The sequence below is a fragment of the Balaenoptera physalus genome (assembly GCF_965194825.1).
Source record: "Balaenoptera physalus genome assembly, chromosome: 14".
Taxonomy (NCBI): Eukaryota; Metazoa; Chordata; class Mammalia; order Artiodactyla; family Balaenopteridae; genus Balaenoptera; species Balaenoptera physalus.
Window position 1 is genome coordinate 20845536 of NC_138893.1, and position 19218 is coordinate 20864753.

Sequence of the window (19218 nt, forward strand, 5' to 3'; positions counted from 1 at the left end):
GCATTGTGATGAAAATTGTCCTGGAGCATTGTGATGACAGCGGTCGTGGAGCTTTGTGATGACACTGTCATGGAACATAGGGATGACAAGAATTCTGGAGCATTGTGATGAAAGGGCATGGAGCATTGTGATTAAAGGTGACAAGGAGCTTTGGGATGATATGGGCAGAGAACAATGTAACGACAAAGGTCATGGAGCATTGTGATGAAAAGTGTCATGGAACATTGTGCTGCCTGGCATCACGGAGCCTTGTGGTAACAGAGGCCTTGTAGATTTGTGATGGCAGGCGTCATGGGGCATTGTGATGACAGCGGTCTTGGAGCATTGTGATGAAAGGGGTCATGGAGCACTGTGATTACAGGGGCCATGGAGCATTGTGAATACAAAGGCCATGGAGCATTGAGATGACAGTGGTCATGGAGCATTGTGATGAAAGTTGTAATGGATCATTGTGATGACATGTGTCCTGGGACCCTCTGATGACATGGTTCATGGAGCATTGTGATGACAATGGTCATGGCGAATTGTGATGACAATGTCATGGGGCATTGTGATGGCAGTGGTCATCTAGAAATGTGATTAAAGTTATTATGGAGCACAGTAATGAGAGGGGCCATAGAGCATTGTGATGACAAGTGTCATGGAACATGGTGATGAAACGGACATGGAGCATTATAATGACAAGAGTTCTGTAGCCTTGTGAAAACAAGGTAATGGAGCACTGTGATTACAGGGGCAATGGAGCAGTGTGATGACAAAGGCTTGGAGAATTGTGATGACAAGTGCCATGGAGCATTATGATTACAGGGGTCATGGGGCATTGTGATGAGTGAGGTCATATAGCATTGAGTTGAAACGGGTCATGGAGCACTGTGATTACAGGGGCCATGGAGCATTGTGATGACAAAGGCCATGGAGCATTGTGATGAAAGGTGTCATGGAGCATTGAGATGAAACGGGTCATGGACCATTACGATGACAGTGGTCATGGAGAATTGTGATGACAGTGCCATGGGGAATTTGGATGAAAGGCGTACTGGAGCATTGTGAGGAAATATTTCATGGAGCATTGTGATGACAAGGGCCGTGGAACATTGTGATGACAGGAGCATGGAGCATTTTTATATAAGTGGCCATGGAGAATTGTTATGAAAGGTATCATGTGGATTGGTAACTACAAGGGCCATGGAGCATTGTGATGAAAGAAATCTTGGAGTATTTTGATGAAAGTTGTCATGGCGCATTGCGATGAAATGCACCAAGGAATATTGTGATGACAAGGGCCAACGAGCGCTGTGATGACAGGTGTCATGGAGCATCGTGATGACAAATGCCATGGAGAATTGTGATGAGAGGTGGCATTGGGCTTTGTGCTGAAAGGGGTCAAGGAGTACTGGGATTACAGGGGCCTTGGAGCATTGTGATAACAAGTGACATGGAGAATAGTGATGACAGGCGTCATAGAGCATTGTGATGACAAGTGCCATTTAGCATTTTGATGACAGGGTTCATCAGGCATTGTGTTGACAAGGGTCACGGAACATTGTGATGACAAAGGCCATAGAGCATTGTGATGACAGGGGTCATGGAGCATTGTGATGACATTGGAAGGGATCATTGTGATTACAGGGATCATGGAGCATTGTGATGACAAGTGTTATGCAATATTGTGCTGACACAGACCATGGAGCAACGTGATTATCGGGACAATGGAGCATTGTGAATACAAAGGCCATGTAACATTGAGATAAGAGATTTCACGGAGCATTGTTATGACAAGGGTCCTGGAAACCTAGTGCTGACACGGTTCATACAGCATTTAGATGAAAAGGGCCAAGGCAAATTGTGATGACAAGTGTCATGGGGCATTGCGCTGAAAGCGGTTATGGAGCATTGCGATGAAAAGCGCTATGGAGCATTGTGATGAAAAGGGCCATGGAGCATTGAGATGAAAGAAATCTTGGAGTATTTTGATGAAAGTTGTCATGGAGCATTACGATGAAAAGCACCAAGGAACATTCTGATGATAAGGGCCATCGCGTATTGTGATGACAAGTGTCATGGAGCATTGTGATGACAGGTGTCATGGAGCATCGTGATGACAAATGCCATGGAGAATTGTGATGAGAAATGGCATTGGGCATTGTGATGAAAGGGGTCATGGAGTACTGGAATTACAGGGACCATGGAGCATTGTGATACCAAGTGACATGGAGAATAGTGATGACAGGCGTCATAGAGCATTGTGATGACAAGTGCCATTTAGCATTTTGATGACAGGGGTCATCAGGCATTGTGTTGACGGGGTCACGGAGCATTGTGATGACAAAGGCCATAGAGTATTGTGATGACAGGTGTCATGGAGCACGGTGATGATATGGGCCATGGAGCATTGTGAAGACAAATTCATAGAGCATTGTGATGACCCGGGCATGAAGCATGGTGATGACAACAGACCTGGAGCATTGTGATGACAAGGGCATGGAGCATTGTGATTGCAGGAGACATGGAGCATTGTAATGACATTGGCTGGGATCATTGTGATTACAGGGATCATGGAGCACTGTGATGACAAGTGTCATGCAATACTTTACTGACAGAGATCATGGAGGATTTTGATGAGAGTGTCCTTGGAGCACAGTGATGAGAGAAGTCATGGGGCATTATGGTGACAGTGGTCAAGGAGCATTGTGATGAAAGTGATCATGTATCATTGTGATGACAAGTGTCCTGGAACCTTGTGATGACACTCTTCGTGGAGCATTGTGATGACAAGGACCATGGAGAATTGTGATGACATCTGTCATGGGACATTGTGATGACAGTGGTCATCTAGAATTGTGATGAAAGGTATCATGGAGCACTGTGATGACAGGGGCCATGGAACATTGTGATGACAAAGGACATGGAGCATTGTGATGCCAAGTGTCATGGGGCATTTTGATGACATTGGCATGGAGCATTATGATGCCAAGAGTTTTGGAGCATTTTGATGACAAGGGCATGGAGCATTGTGATGACAGGGCCCATGGAGCACTATGATGAAAAGGGTAGGGAACATTGTGATGACTGGGTTCATGGAGCAATTTGATGAAAGTGGCCATTGAGCATTGAGATGACAGGCGTCATGAGGCATGGTGATGACAGTGGTCAGGGAGAATTGTGATGAAAGGGATCATGGAGCAATATGATAACAGTGGCCACGGAGCATTGTGATGACAGTCGTATTGGAGCATTGTTTTGAAAGTAGTAATGGATGATTGTGATGACATATGTCCTGGAACACTGTGATGACACGGTTCCTCGAGTATGGTGATGACATGGGTAATAGCGAATTCTGATGACAGGTGTCATGGTGCATTGTGATGACATGGATCATATAAGAATTGTGATGAAAGGTATCATGGAGGACTGTGATGACTGGGGGCATGAAGCATTGTTATGAAAATTGTCCTGGATTATTGTGATGACAGCAGTCATGGAGAATTGTGATGACAGGGATTATGCAGCATTGTGTTGACAAGGGTATGGAATATTGTGATGACAATGGTCATGGAGCAATGTGATGAAAGTTTTCATGGTTCATCGTGATGAAAAGTGCCTGGGAGCAAAGTGACGATAAAGGCCATGGTGCATTGTGATGACAAGTGTCATGGAAAATTGTAATGAAAGGTTTCATTGTGCACTGTGTTGACAAGGGGGATGGAGTATTGTGATGAAACTGGTCCTGGAGCATTGTGATAACAAAAGCCATGGAGCATTGTGATGACAGGCATCATGGAGCATTGTGAAGAAAGGGGCCGTGGGGAATTGTAATGACCATAGAGAAATGTGATGAAAATTGTCAGCGAACCTAGTGATTTAAGTTGTCATTGAGAATTGTGCGGAAAAGCGACATAGAGCATTGTGATGACAAAGGTCATGGAGAACTGTGATGATCAGGCTCAAGTAGCATTGTGATGACACGGTCATGGACCGTTGTGATGACAAGAATTCTGGAGCATCGTGATGACAAGGGCCATGGAGCATTGTGATGCCACGGTCATGGAACATTGTGATGACAAGAATTCTGGAACATTGTGAGGAAAAAGCCATGGAGCATTGTGATTATAGGGGACATGGAGCATTGTGATGATATGGACAGGGAACACTGTGATGACAGCTGATATGGAGCAATGTGATGACAAGTGTCATGGAGCATTGTGATGAGAGGGGCCTTGGAGAATTTTGATGACAGGCATCATGGGGCATTGAGATGGCAGTTTTCATGGAGCATTATGATGAAAGGTGTTATGGAGCACTGTGATTACAGGGGCCATGGAGCATTGTGAATACAAAGGCCATGGAGCATTGAGATGACAGTGCTCATGGAGCATTGTGATGAAAATGGTAATGGATCATTGTGATGACAAGTGTCCTGGGACCCTGTGATGACACAGGTCATGGAGCATTGTGATGACAATTGTAATGGCCAATTGTGAGGACAATGTCATGGGGCATTGTGATGGCAGTGGTCATCTAGAAATGTGATTAAAGTTATTATAGAGCACAGTAATGAGAGGGGCCATGGAGCAATGTGATGACAAGTGTCATGGAGCATGGTGATGAAACGGACATGGAGCATTATAATGACAAGAGTTCTGGAGCCTTGTGATGACAAGGGCATGGAGCATTGTGATTACATGGGCCATGGAGCAGTGTGATGAAAAAGGCTTGGAGCACTGTGATTACAGGGGCCTTGGAGCCTTGTGATGACAAGGGCATGGAGCATTGTGATGACAAGGGCCATGGCGCATTGTGATGAAAGGGGTTATGGGGCATTGTGTTGAAAGCGGTCGTAGAGCATTGTGATGAAAATGGTCATGGAGCATTGTGATGAAAATGGTACTGGAGCACTGTGAGGAAAGGAGTTATGGATTTTTTGATGACAGGGATCCTGGAGCTTTGTGATGACAATGGCAGGGAAAAATGTGATGACTAGGTTCATGGAGCATTGTGATGAAAGTGGCTATTCAGCATTGAGATGACAGGCGTCATGAGGCATGGTAATGACTGTGCTCATGGAGCATTGTGATGAAAGAGATCATGGAGCAATATGACAACAGGGGCCATGGAGCATTGTGATGACAGGTGTATTGGAGCATTGTGATGAAAGTAGTCATGGATCATTGTGATGACAAGTGTCCTGGAACCTAGTGATGACACGGTTCATACAGCATTGAGATGACAAGGGCCAAGGTGAATTGTGATGACATCGGTCATCTTGCATTGTGATGACAGTGGTCATGTAGAATTTTGATTAAAGGTATCATGGAGCACTGTGATGAAAAAGGCCAAGGAACATTTTGATGACAAGTGTCATTGTGCAGTGGGATGACATGGGAATGGATCATTGTGATGACAAGTTTCCTGGGACCCTGTGATGACACGGTTCATGGAGCATTGTGATGACAATGGTCATGGCGAATTGTGTTGACAATGTCATGGGGCATTGTGATGGCAGTGGTCATCTAGAAATGTGATTAGAGTTATTATGGAGCACAGTAATGAGAGGGGCCATGGAGCATTGTGATGACAAGTGTCATGGAGCATGGTGATGAAACGGACATGGAGCATCATAATGACAAGAGTTCTGGAGCCTGGTGATGACAAGGGCATGGAGCATTGTGATTACATGGGCCATGGAGCAGTGTGATGAAAAAGGCTTGGAGCATTGTGATTACAGGGGTCATGGGGCATTGTGATGAGTGAAGTCATGGAGCACTGAGATGAAACAGGTCATGGAGCACTGTGATTACAGGGGCCATGGAGAATTGTGATGACAAAGGCCATGGAGCATTGTGATGACAGGTGTCATGGAGAATTGAGATGAAACGGGTCATGGACCCTTACGATGACAAGGGTCATGGAGAATTGTGATGACAGTGGCCATGGGGAATTTGGATGAAAGGCGTAGTGGAGCATTGTGAGGAAATTTTTCATGGAGCATTGTGATGAAAACGGCCATGGAGCATTGTGATGACAGGTGTCATGGGGCATTGTTTTGAAAGCGGTCGTGGAGCATTGCGATGAAAAGCGCTATGGAGCATTGTGATGACAAGGGCCATGGAGCATTGTGAATACAAGGGACATGGAGCCTTGTGATGACAAGGGTCATGGATCTTTGTAAAAACAGGTATCATTGGGCATTGTGATGACAGGGGCATGGAGCTTTTTTATGTAAGTTGCCATGGAGAATTGTGATGAAAGGGATCATGTGGATTTGTAATGACAAGGGTCATGGAGCATTGTGACGAAACAAATCTTGGAGTATTTTGATGAAAGTTGCCATGGAGCATTGCGGTAAAAGCACCAAGGAACATAGTGATGAAAAGGGCAATCGACCATTGTGAGGACAGGTGTCATGGAGCATCATGATGACAAATGCCCTGAAGAATTGTGATGAGAGGTGTCATTGGGCATTGTGATGAAAGGGGTCATGGAGTACTGGGATTACAGGGGCCATGGAGCATTGTGATAACAAGTGACATGGAGAATAGTGATGACAGGCGTCATAGAGCATTGTGATGAAAAGTGCCATTTAGCATTTTGATGACAGGGGTCATCAGGCATTGTGTTGACAGGGGTCATGGAACATTGAGATGACAAAGGCCATAGAGCATTGTGATGACAGTGGTCATGGAGCATTGTGATGACATGGGCAATGGAGCATTGTGGAGACAAAATTCATGGAGCATTGTGACGACACAGGCATGAAGCATGGTGATGACAACAGACTTGGAGCATTGTGATGACAAGGGCATGGAGTATTGTGATTACAGGAGACATGGAGCATTGTGATGACATTAGCAGGGATCATTGTGATTACAGGGATCATGGAGCATTGTGATGACAAGAGTCATGCAATATTGTGCTGACACAGATCATGGAGCAATGCGATTATCGGGACAATGGAGCATTGTGAATACAAAGGCCATGGAATATGGAGATAAGAGAGTTCATAGAGCATAGTGATGACAAGGGTCCTGCAACCTAGTGATGACACGGTTCATACAGCATTGAGATGACAAGGGCCAAGCCGAATTGTGATGACACGTGTCATGGGGCATTGTGATGACATCGGTCATCTTGCATTGTGATGACAGTGGTCATGTAGAATTTTGATTAAAGGTATCATGGAGCACTGTGATGACAAAGGCCAAGGAACATTTTGATGACAAGTGTCATTGTGCAATGGGATGACACGTGAATGGAGCATTATGATGACAAGTCTTCTGGAGCATTGTGATGACAAGGGCATGGAGCATTGTGATTACAGGGGCCATGGAGAATTGTGATGACAAAGACCATGAGGCACTGTGATGACAGGGGGCATGGAGCATTGTGATGAAAATTGTCCTGGAGCATTGTGATGACAAGGGCATGGAGCATTGTGATTACAGGGTCCATGGAGCATTGTGATGACAACGGCATGGAGCATTGTGATGACAGGGGTCATTGAGCATTGTGATTACAAAGACCATGAGGCATTGTGAGGACAGGGGCCTTGGAGCATTGTGATGACAATGATCATCAAGCATTGTGATGACAGGGGTCATAGAGCATTGTGATGAGAAAGACCATGGAGCATGGTGATGACAGAGGCCATGGAACATTGTGATGACAAGGCCATGTACCATTGTGATTACAAGGGTCATGGACCATTGTGAGGACAAGGGCAGGGAACCTTGTGGTGACCGGGATCATGGAGAATTTTGATTACAACTTTCATTGAACATTGTGATGACAGGGGTCATGAAGCATTGTGTTGAAAGGGAACATGGAGTAGTGTGATTACAGGGTCCATGGAGCATTGTGAATACATAGGGCATATAACAATGTGATGACAGGGGTCATGTAGCATTGTGATTACAGGGTTTATGGGGCACTGTGATGACAGGGGGCATGGAGCATTGTGAATACAAAGGCTATGGAGCATTGAGATGAGAGGGTTCATGGAGCATTGTGAATAAAAAGGCTATGGAGCATTGAGATAGCAGGGTTCATGGGGCATTGTGATGACAGTGGTCATCTAGAATTGTGATGAAATGTATCATGCGGCATTGTGATGACAGGGGCCATGGAACATTGTGATGACAAAGGCCATGGAGCATTGTGATGACATGTGTCATGGGGCATTTTGTTGACATTGGCATGGAGCATTATGATGACAAGAGCTCTGGAGAATTTTGATGACAAGGGCATGGAGCATTGTGATGACAGGGCCCATGGAGCATTGTGATGAAAGGAGCCTTGGAGAGTTGAGATGACAGGTGTCATGAGGCATGGTGATGGCAGTGGTCATGGAGCCTTGTAATGAAAGAGATCAGGGAGCAATATGATAACAGGTTCCATGGAGCATTGTGATGACAGGTGTATTGGAGCATTGTAATGAAAGTAGTCATGGATCATTGTGATGACATGTGTCCTGGAACACTGTGATGACACGGTTCACCGAATTTTGTGATGACAAGTGTCATAGCGAATTGTGATGACAAGGGCCATGGAGCATTGTTATCACATGGGTCATGGGGCATTTTGATGAGTGAGGTCATGGAGCATTGAGATGAAACGGGTCATTGAGCACTGTGATTACAGGTGCCATGGAGCATTGTGATGACAAAGGCCATGGAGCATTGAGATGACAGTGTTCATGGAGCATTGTGATGAAAGTGGTAATGGATCATTGTGATGACAAGTGTCCTGGGACCCTGTGATGACATGGTTCATGGAGCATTGTGATGACAATGGTCATGGAGCACTCTGATGACCAGAGTCATATAGCATTGTGAGGACATGGTCATGGATCATTGTGATGACAAAAATTCTGGATCATTGTGATGACAAGGGCCATGGGGCATTGTGATGCCACGGTCATGGAACATGGTGATGACAAGAATTCTGGAGCATTGTGAGGAAAAAGCTATGGAGCATTGTGATTATAGAGGACATGGAGCATTGTGATGACATGTGCAGGGAACACTGTGATGACAGGTGTTACGGAACAATGTGATGAGAAGTGTCATGGAGCATTGTGATGAGAGGGGCCTTGGAGAATTGTGATGACAGGCGTCATGGGGCATTGAGATGGCAGTGGTCATGGAGCATTATGATGAAAGGTGGTATGGAGCACTGTGATTACAGGGGCCATGGAGCATTGTGAATACAAAGGCCATGGAGCATTGAGATGACAGTGGTCATGGAGCATTGTGATGAATGTGGTAATGGATCATTGTTATGACAAGTGTCCTGGGACCCTGTGATGACATGGTTCATGGAGCATTGTGATGACAATGGTCATGGCGAATTGTGATGACAATGTCATGTGGCATTGTGATGGCAGTGGTCATCTAGAAATGTGATTAAAGTTATTATGGAGCACAGTAATGAGAGGGGCCATGGAGCATTGTGATGACAAGTGTCATGGACCATGGTGATGAAACGGACATGGAGCATTATAATGACAAGTGTTCTCGAGCCTCGTGATGACGAGGGATGGAGCATTGTGATTACAGGGGCCATGGAGCAGTGTGATGAAAAAGGCCTGGAGCAATGTGATGACAAGGGCCATGGAGCAATGTGATTACAGGGGTCATGAGGCATTGTGATGAGTGAGGTCATGGAACATTGAGATGAAAGGGGTCATGGAGCACTGTGATTACAGGGGCCATGGAACATTGTGATGACAAAGGCCATGGAGCATTGTGATGTCATGTATCATGGAGCATTGAGATGAAACTTGTCATGGACCATTACGATGACAGGGGTCAGGGAGAATTGTGATGACAGTGGCCATGGAGAACTTGTATGAAAGGCGTACTGAAGCATTGTGAGGAAATGTTTCATGGAGCATTGTGATGAGAAGGGCCATGGAGCATCGTGATGACAGGGGTCATGAGGCATTGTGCTGAAAGCAGTCATGGAGCATTGCGGTGAAAAGTGCTATGGAGTATTGTGATGACAAGGGCCATGAAGCATTGTGAATACAAGGGACATAGAGCCTTGTGATGAAAAGGGTCATGGATCATTGTAAAACCAGGTCTCATTGGGCATTGTGATGACAGGGGCATGGATCTTTTTTATGTAAGTTGCCATGGAGAATTGTGATGAAAGGGATCATGTGGATTTGTAATGACAAGGGCCATGGAGCATTGTGATGAAACAAATCTTGGAGTATTTTGATGAAAGTTGTCATGGAGCATTGCAATGAAAAGCACCAAGGAACATTGTGATGACAAGGGCCATCGAGCATTGTGATGACAAATGTCATGGAGCATTGTGATGACAGGTGTCATGGAGCATCGTGATGACAAATGACATGGAGAATTGTGATGAGAGGTGGCATTGAGCATTGTGATGAAAGGGGTCAAGGAGTACTGTGATTACAGGGGCCATGGAGCATTGTGATAACAAGTGACATGGAGAATAGTGATGACAGGCGTCATAGAGCATTGTGATGACAAGTGCCATTTAGCATTTTGATGACAGGGGTCATCAGGCATTGTGTTGACAGGGGTCACGGAGCATTGTGATGACAAAGGCCAGAGAGCATTGTGATGACAGGGGTCATGGAGCATTGTGATGACTTTGGCCATGGAGCATTGTGAAGACAAGATTCATGGAGCATTGTGATGACACGGGCATGAAGCATGGTGATGACAACAGACCTGGAGCATTGTGATGACAAGGGCATGGAGCATTGTGATTACAGGAGACATGGAGCATTGTGATGACATTGGCAGGGATCATTGTGATTAGAGGGATCATGGAGCATTGTGATGACAAGTGTCATGCAATATTGTGCTGACACAGATCATGGAGCATTTTGATGAGAGTGCCCTTGGAGGTCAGTGATGATAGACGTCATGGGGCATTATGGTGTCAGTGGTCAAGGAGTCTTGTGATGAAAGTTTTCATGGAGCAACGCGATTATCAGGACAATGGAGCATTGTGAATACAAAGGCCATGGAGCATTGAGATAACAGATTTCATGGAGCATTGTGATGAAAGTGGTCATGGATCACTGTGATGACATGTGTCCTGGAACCTAGTGATGACACGGTTCATACAGCATTGAGATGACAAGCGACAAGGCGAATTGTGATGACACGTGTCATGGGGCATTGTGATGACATTGGTCATCTTGCATTGTGATGACAGTGGTCATGTAGAATTTTGATTAAAGGTATCATGGAGCACTGTGATGACAAAGGAAAAGGAGCATTCTGATGAGAAGTATCATAGGGCAATGGGATGACATGGGAATGGAGTATTATGATGACAAGTGTTCTGGAGCATTGTGATGAAACGGGCATGGAGCATTGTAATGATAGGATATCTGGAGCATTGTGATGAAAAGGGGATGGAGCATTTTGATGACAGGGTCAAGGAGCATTGTGCTGACAATGCCATGGAGCATTGTGTTGAAAAGGGTACTGGAGAACTGGGAGGAAATGAGTCATGGATTAATGTGATGACAGGGGTCATGGAGCTTTGTGATGACAAGGGTCATAGAGCATTGTGATGACAAGGTCAAGGAACATTGCGGTGACAAGAATTCTGGAGCATTGTGATGAAAGCGAATGGAGCATTTTGATAAAAGGTGACAAGGAGCATTGCGATGATATGGGCAGAGAACTTTGTGATGAGAGGGGTCATTGAGCATTGTGATGAAAAGTGTCATGGAACATTGTGCTGACAGGGATCATGGAGCTTTTTTGTAAGAGAAGTCTTGGAGATTTGTGATGGCAGGCGTCATTGGGCATTGTGATGACAGAGGTCTTGGAAAATTGTGATGAAAGGGGTCATGGAGCACTGTGATGAAAGGGGCCATGGAGCATTGTGAATACAAAGGCTATAGAGCATTGAGATGACAGGTTTCATGGAGCATTGTGATGAAAGTGATCATGGATCATTGTGATGACAAGTGTCCTGGAATCTTGTGATGACATGTTTCATGGAGCATTGTGATGACAAGGAGCATGGCCAATTGTGATGACATCTGTCATGGGGCACTGTGAAGAAAGTGGTCATCTAAAATTGTGATGAATGGTATCATAGAGCACTGTGACGACAGGGGACATGGAACATTGTGATGACAAAGGCCATGGAGCATTGTGATGAAAAGTGTCATGGGGCATTTTGATGACATTGGAATGGAGCATTATGATGACAAGAGTTCTGGAGCATTTTGATTACAAGGGCATGGAGCATTGTGATGACAGAATCCATGCAGCATTGTGATGAAAAGGGCAGGGAACATTGTGATGACTGGGTTCATGGAGTATTGTGATGAAAGGGGCCATGGAGCATTGAGATGACAGGAGTCATGATTCATGGTGATGACAGTGGTCATGGAGCATTGTAATGAAAGAATCACGGAGCAATATGATAACAGGGGACATGGAGCATTGTGATGACAGGTGTATTGGAGCATTGTGATGAAATTAATCATGGATCATTGTGATGACATGTGTCCTGGAACACTGTGATGACACGGTTCATCGAGTATTGTGATGACAAGTGTCATAGCGAATTGTTATGACAGGTGTCATGTGGCATTGTGATGACATTGATCATCAAGGAATTGTGATGAAAATTATCATGGAGCATTGTGATGACTGGGGGCATGAAGCATTGTTATGAAAATTGTCCTGGATTATTGTGATGACAGCAGTCAATGGGAATTGTGATGACAGGGATTATGCAGCATTGTGTTGCCAAGGGTATTGACTATTGTGATGACAGTGGTCATGGAGCAATGTGATGAAAGTTTTCATGGAACATTATGATGAAAAGTGCCTGGGAACATTGTGACGATAAAGGCCATGGAGCATTGTGATGACAAGTGTCATGGAGCATTGTAATGAAAGGTTTCATTGTGCACTGTGATGACAAGGGGGATGGAGTATTGTGATGAAACTGGTCCTGGAGCATTGTGATAACAAAAGCCATGGAGCTTTGTGATGACAGGCATCATGGAGCATTGTGAAGAAAGGGGCCATGGGGAATTGTAATGACCATAGAGAAATGTGATGAAAATGGTGAGCGAGCATAGTGATTAAAGTGGTCATTGAGAATTGTGATGAAAAGCGACATAGAGCATTGTGATGACAAAGGTCATGGAGAACTGTGATGACCAGTGTCAGGTAGCATTGTGATGACACGGTCATGGAACATTGTGATGACACACATTCTGGAGCATTGTGATGACAAGGGCCATGGAGCATTGTGATGCCACGGTCATGGAACATTGTGATGATAATAATTCTGGAGCATTGTGAGGAAATATGCATGGATCATTGGATTATAGGGGACATGGAGAACTGTGATGACATGGGCAGGGAACACTGTGATGAGAGGTGTTATGGAGCAATGTGATGACAATTGTCATGGAGCATTGTGATGAGAGGCACCTTGGAGAATTGTGATGACATGCGTCATGGGTCATTGAGATGGCAGTGGTCATGGAGCATTATGATGAAAGGTGTTATGGAGAACTGTGATTACAGGGGCCATAGAGCATTTTGAATACAAAGGTCATGGAGCATTGAGATGACAGTTCTCATGGAGCATTGTGATGAAAGTGTTCATGGTTCAACGTGATTATCGGGACAATGGAGCATTGTGAATACAAAGGCCATGGAGCATTGAGATAAGAGAGTTTATGGAGCATTGTGATGACAAGGGTCCTGGAACCTAGTGATGACACGGTCCATACAGCATTGAGATGACAAGGGCCCAGGCGAATTGTGATGACACGTGTCATGGGGCATTGTGATGACATTGGTCATCTTACAGTGTGATGACAGTGGTCATGTAGAATTTGGATTAAAAGTATCATTGAGCACTGTGATGACAAAGGCCAAGGAACATTTTGATGAGAAGTGTCATTGTGCAATGGGATGACACGGGAATGGAGCATTGTGATGACAAGGGCATGGAGCATTGTGATTACAGGGGCCATGGAGCATTGTGATGACAACGGCATGGAGCACTGTGATGACAGGGGTCATAGAGCAATGTGATTACAAAGACCATGAAGCATTGTGATGACTGGGGCCTTGGAGCATTGTGATGACAATGGTCATCAACCATTGTGATGAAACGGGTCATAGAGCATTGTGATGAGAAAGACCATGGAGCATGGTGATGACAGACGCCATGGAACATTGTGATGACAAGGCCATGTACCATTGTGATTACAAGGTTCATGGAGCATTGTGATGACAAGTGCAGGGAACCTTGTTGTGACAGGGGTCATGGAGCATTTTGATGACAACTTTCATGGAACGTTGTGATGACTGGGGTCATGGAGCATTGTGTTGAAAGGGAACATGGAGCAGTGTGATTACAGGGTCCATGGAGCATTGTGAATACATAGGCCATGGAACAATATGATGATAGTGGTCATGTAGCATTGTGATTACAGGGTCATGTAGCATTGTGATGAAAATTGTCCTAGGGCATTGTGATGACAGTGGTCACAGAAAATTGGGATGAAAGGTATCATGCAGCATTGTTATGACATCGGTCATGGATCATTTTGATGACATGGAGCACTGTGATGACAAGTGTCATGGGGCATTTTGATAACATTGGCATGGAGAATTATGATGACAAGCGTTCTGGAGCATTTTGATGACAAGGGCATGGAGAATTGCGATGACAGGGCCCATGGAGCATTGTGATAAAAAGGGCAGGGAACATTGTGATGACTGGGTTCATGAAGCATTGTGATGAAAGGGGCCATGGAGCATTGAGATGGCAGGCGTCATGAGGTATGGTGATGACAGAGGTCATGGAGCATTGTGATGAAAGTGATCATGGAGCAACGCGATTATCGGGACAATGGAGCATTGTGAATACAAAGGCCAAGGAGCATTGAGATAAGAGAGTTCATGGAGCATTGTGATGAGAGTGATCATGGGTCATTGGGATGACAAGTGTCCTGTAACCTTGTGATTAAACGGTTCATGGAGCATTGTGATGACAAGGACCATAGCGAATTGTGATGACATCTGTCATGGGGCATTGTGATGACAGTGGTCATCTAGAATTGTGATGAAAGTTATCAGGGAGCACTGTGATGACAGGGGCCATGGAACATTGTGATGACAAAGGCCATGGAGCATTGTGATGACATGTGTCATGGAGCATTTTGATGACATTGGCATGGAGCATTCTGATGACAAGAGTTCTGGAGCATTTTGATGACAAGGGCATGGGGCATTGTGATGGCCGGAGCCATGGAACATTGTGATAACAAAGGCTATGGAGCATTGTGATGACAAGTGTCATGGGGCATTTTGATGATATTGGCATGAAGCATTATGATGACAAGAGTTCTGGAGAATTTTGTTGACAAGGGCATGGAGCATTGTGATGAAAAGAGCAGGGACATTGTGATGACTGGGTTCATGAAGCATTGTGATGAAAGGGGCCATGGAGCATTGAGATGAAAAGCGTCATGTGGCATGGTGATGACAGTGTTCATGGAGCATTGTGATGAAAGAGATCATGGAGCAACGCGATTATCGGGACAATGGAGAATTGTGAATACAAAGGCCGTGGAGCATTGAGATAACAGAATTCATGGAGCATTGTGATAAAAGTGGTCATGGATCACTGTGATGACAAGTGTCCTGGAACCTAGTGATGACACGGTTCATACAGCATTGAGATGACAAGGGCCTAGGCGAATTGTGATGACACGTGTCTTGGGGCATTGTGATGAGATTGGTCATCTTGCATTGCGATGACAGTGGTCATGTAGAATTTTGATTAAAGGTATCATGGAGCACTGTGATAACAGAGGCCAAGGAACATTTTGACGGCAAGTGTCATTGAGCAATGGGATGACACGGGAATGGAGTATTAAAATGACAAGTGTTCCGGAGCATTGTGATGACAAGGGAATGGAGCATTGTGATTACAGGGGCTATGGAGCATTGTGATGACAACGGCATGGAGCATTGTGATGACAGGGGTCATTGAGCATTGTGATTACAAAGCCCATGAGGCATTGTGATGACAATGGTCATCAAGCATTGCGATGACAGTGTTCATAGAGCATTGTGATGAGAAAGACCGTGGAGCATGGTGATGACAGAGGCCATAGAACATTGTGATGACAAGGCCATGTACCGTTGTGATTACAGGGTTCATGGAGCTTTGTGATGACAAGGGCAGGGAAGCTTGTGGTGACTGGAGTCATGGAGCATTTTGAAGACAACTTTCATGGAACCTTCGGATGAAAGGGGTCATGGAGCATTGTATTGAAAGGGAACAGGGAGCAGTGTGATTACAGGGTCCATGGAGAATTGTGAATACATAGGCCGTGGAACAATGTGATGACAGGGGTCATGTAGCCTTGTGATGACAGGGTCATGGAGCATTGTGATGACAGGGGTTATGGGGCAATGTGATGACAGGGGGAATGGAGCATTGTGATGAAAATTGTCCTGGAGCTTTGTCATGACAGCGGTCACAGAGCATTGGGATGAAAGGTATCATGCAGCATTGTGATGACAATGGTCATGGATCATTATGATGACAAGGAGCATTGTGATGACAAGTGTCATGGGACATTTTGATGACATTGCCATGGAGCATTATGATGACAAGGGTTCTGGAGCATTGTGATGACAAGGGCATGGAGCATTGTGATGACAGCGGCCATGGAACATTTTGATGACAATCGCAAGGAGCTTTTTTATGACAGGGGTCATTGAGCATTGTAATTACAAAGATCATGATTCATTTTGATGACAGGGGCCTTAAAGCATTGTGATGACCATGGTCATCAAGCATTGTGATGACAGGTGTCATAGAGCATTGTGATGAGAAAGACCATGGAGCATGGTGATGACAGAGGCCATGGAGCATTGTGATGACATGGCCATGTACAATTGTGATTACTAGGGTCATGGAACATTGTGATGACAAGGGGAGGGAACCTTGTGGTGACCGGGGTCATGGAACATTTTGATGACAACTTTCATGGAACGTGGTGATGACAGGGGTCATGGAGCATTGTGTTGAAAGGGAACATGGAGCAGTGTGACTACAGGGTCCATGGAGCATTCTGAATACATAGGCCATGGAACAATGTGAAGACAGGGGTCATGTAGCATTGTGATGACAGGGTCATGGAGCATTGTGATGACAGGTGTTTTTTGGCACTATGATGACAGGGGGCATGGTTGTTCTGGAGCATTGTGATGACAGCGGTCGTGGAGCTTTGTGATGACACTGTCAAGGAACATAGGGATGACAAAAATTCTGGAGCCTTGTGATGAAAGGGCATGGAGCACTGTGATTAAAGGTGACAAGGAGCATTGGGATGATATGGGCAGAGAACAATGTGACAACAAAGGTCATGGAGTATTGTGATGAAAAGTGTCATGGAACATTGTGCTGCCTGGCATCATGGAGCCTTTTGGTAACAGAGGCCTTGGAGATTTGTGATGGCAGGCGTCATGGGGCATTGTGATGACAGCGGTCTTGGAGCATTGTGATGAAAGGGGTCATGGAGCACTGTGATTACAGGGACCATGGAGCATTGTGAATACAATGGCTATGGAACATTGAGATGACAGGGTTCATGGAGCATTGTGATGAAAGTTATCATGGATCATTGTGATGACAAGTGTCCTGGAACCTTGTGATGACACGGTTCATGGAACATTGTGATGACAAGGACCATGGCGAATTGTGATGACATTTGTCATGGGGCATTGTGATGACAGTGGTCATCTAGAATTGTGATGCAAGGTATTAGGGAGCACTGTGATGACAGGGGCCATGGAATATTGTGATGACAAAGGCCATGGAGCATTGTGATGACATGTGTCATGGGGCATTTTGATGACATTGCCATGAAGCATTATGATGACAAGGGTTCTGGAGCATTGTGATGACAAGGTCATGGAGCATTGTAATGACAGCGGCCATGGAACATTGTGATGACAAGAATTCTGGAGCATTGTGATGACAAGGGCCATGGAGCATTGTGATGCCATGGTCATGGAACATTGTGATGACAAGTCTTCTGGAGCATTGTTTGGAAAAAGGCATGGACCAATGTTTTATAGGAGACATGGAGCATTGTGATGACATGCGCAGGGAACACTGTGATGAAAAGTGTTATGGAGCAATGTGATGACAAGCGTCATGGATCCTTGTGATGAGAGGGGCCTTGGAGAACTGTGATGACAGGTGTCATGAGGCATTGAGATGGCAGTGGTCATGGAGCATTATGGTGAAAGTTGTTATGGAGCACTGTGGTTTCAGGGGCCATGGAGCATTGTGAATACAAAGACCATGGAGCATTGAGATGACAGTGGTCATGGAGCATTGTGATGAAAGTGGTAATGGATCATTGTGATGACAAGTGTCCTGGGACCCTGTGATGACACGGTTCATGGAGCATTGTGATGACAATGGTCATGGCGAATTGTGATGGCAATGTCATGGGGCATTGTGATGGCAGTGGTCATGTAGAAATGTGATTAAAGTTATTATGGAGCACAGTCATGAGAGGGGCCATGGAGCATTGTGATGAGAAGTGTCATGGAGCATGGTGATGAAACGGACATGGAGCATTATAATGGCAAGTGTTCTGGAGCCTTGTGATGACAAGGGCATGGAGCATTGTGATTGCAGGGTCCATGGAGCAGTGTGATGACAAGGGCCATGGAGCATTGTGATGACAGGTGTCAAGGAGCATTGAGATGAAACGGGTCATGGACCATTACGATGACAGGTGTCATGGAGAATTGTGATGACAGTGGCCATGGGGAATTTGGATGAAAGGCGTACTGGAGCATTGTGAGGAAATGTTTCATGGAGCACTGTGATGACAAAGGCCACGGAGCATTATGATGACAGGGTTCATGGGGCATTGTGTTGAAAGCGGTTGTGGAGCATTGCGATGAAAAGCGCTATGGAGCATTGTGATGACAAGGGCCATGGAGCATTGTGAATACAAGGGACATGGAGCCTTGTGATGACAAGGGTCATGGATCATTGTAAAACCAGGTCTCATTGGGCATTGTGATGACAGGGGCATGGAGTTTTTTTTTGTAAGTTGCCACGGAGAATTGTGATGAAAGGGATCATGTGGATTTGTAATGACAAGGGCCATGGAGCATTGTGATGAAACAAATCTTGGAGTAT

General features: G+C 45.2%; 1 long non-coding RNA gene across 1 annotated transcript in view; it reads left to right on the top strand.

Annotated features, from left to right (window-relative positions):
- The window catches only part of LOC309642237, a 1144662-nt gene extending 1126605 nt beyond the window's left edge, over positions 1 to 18057 (top strand). The window contains exon 2 of the long non-coding RNA XR_014253069.1: positions 17988 to 18057. This is a non-coding gene — a long non-coding RNA (uncharacterized lncRNA). The remainder of the gene's footprint in view (positions 1 to 17987) is intronic.
- The last annotated feature ends 1161 nt before the right edge of the window (positions 18058 to 19218 follow it).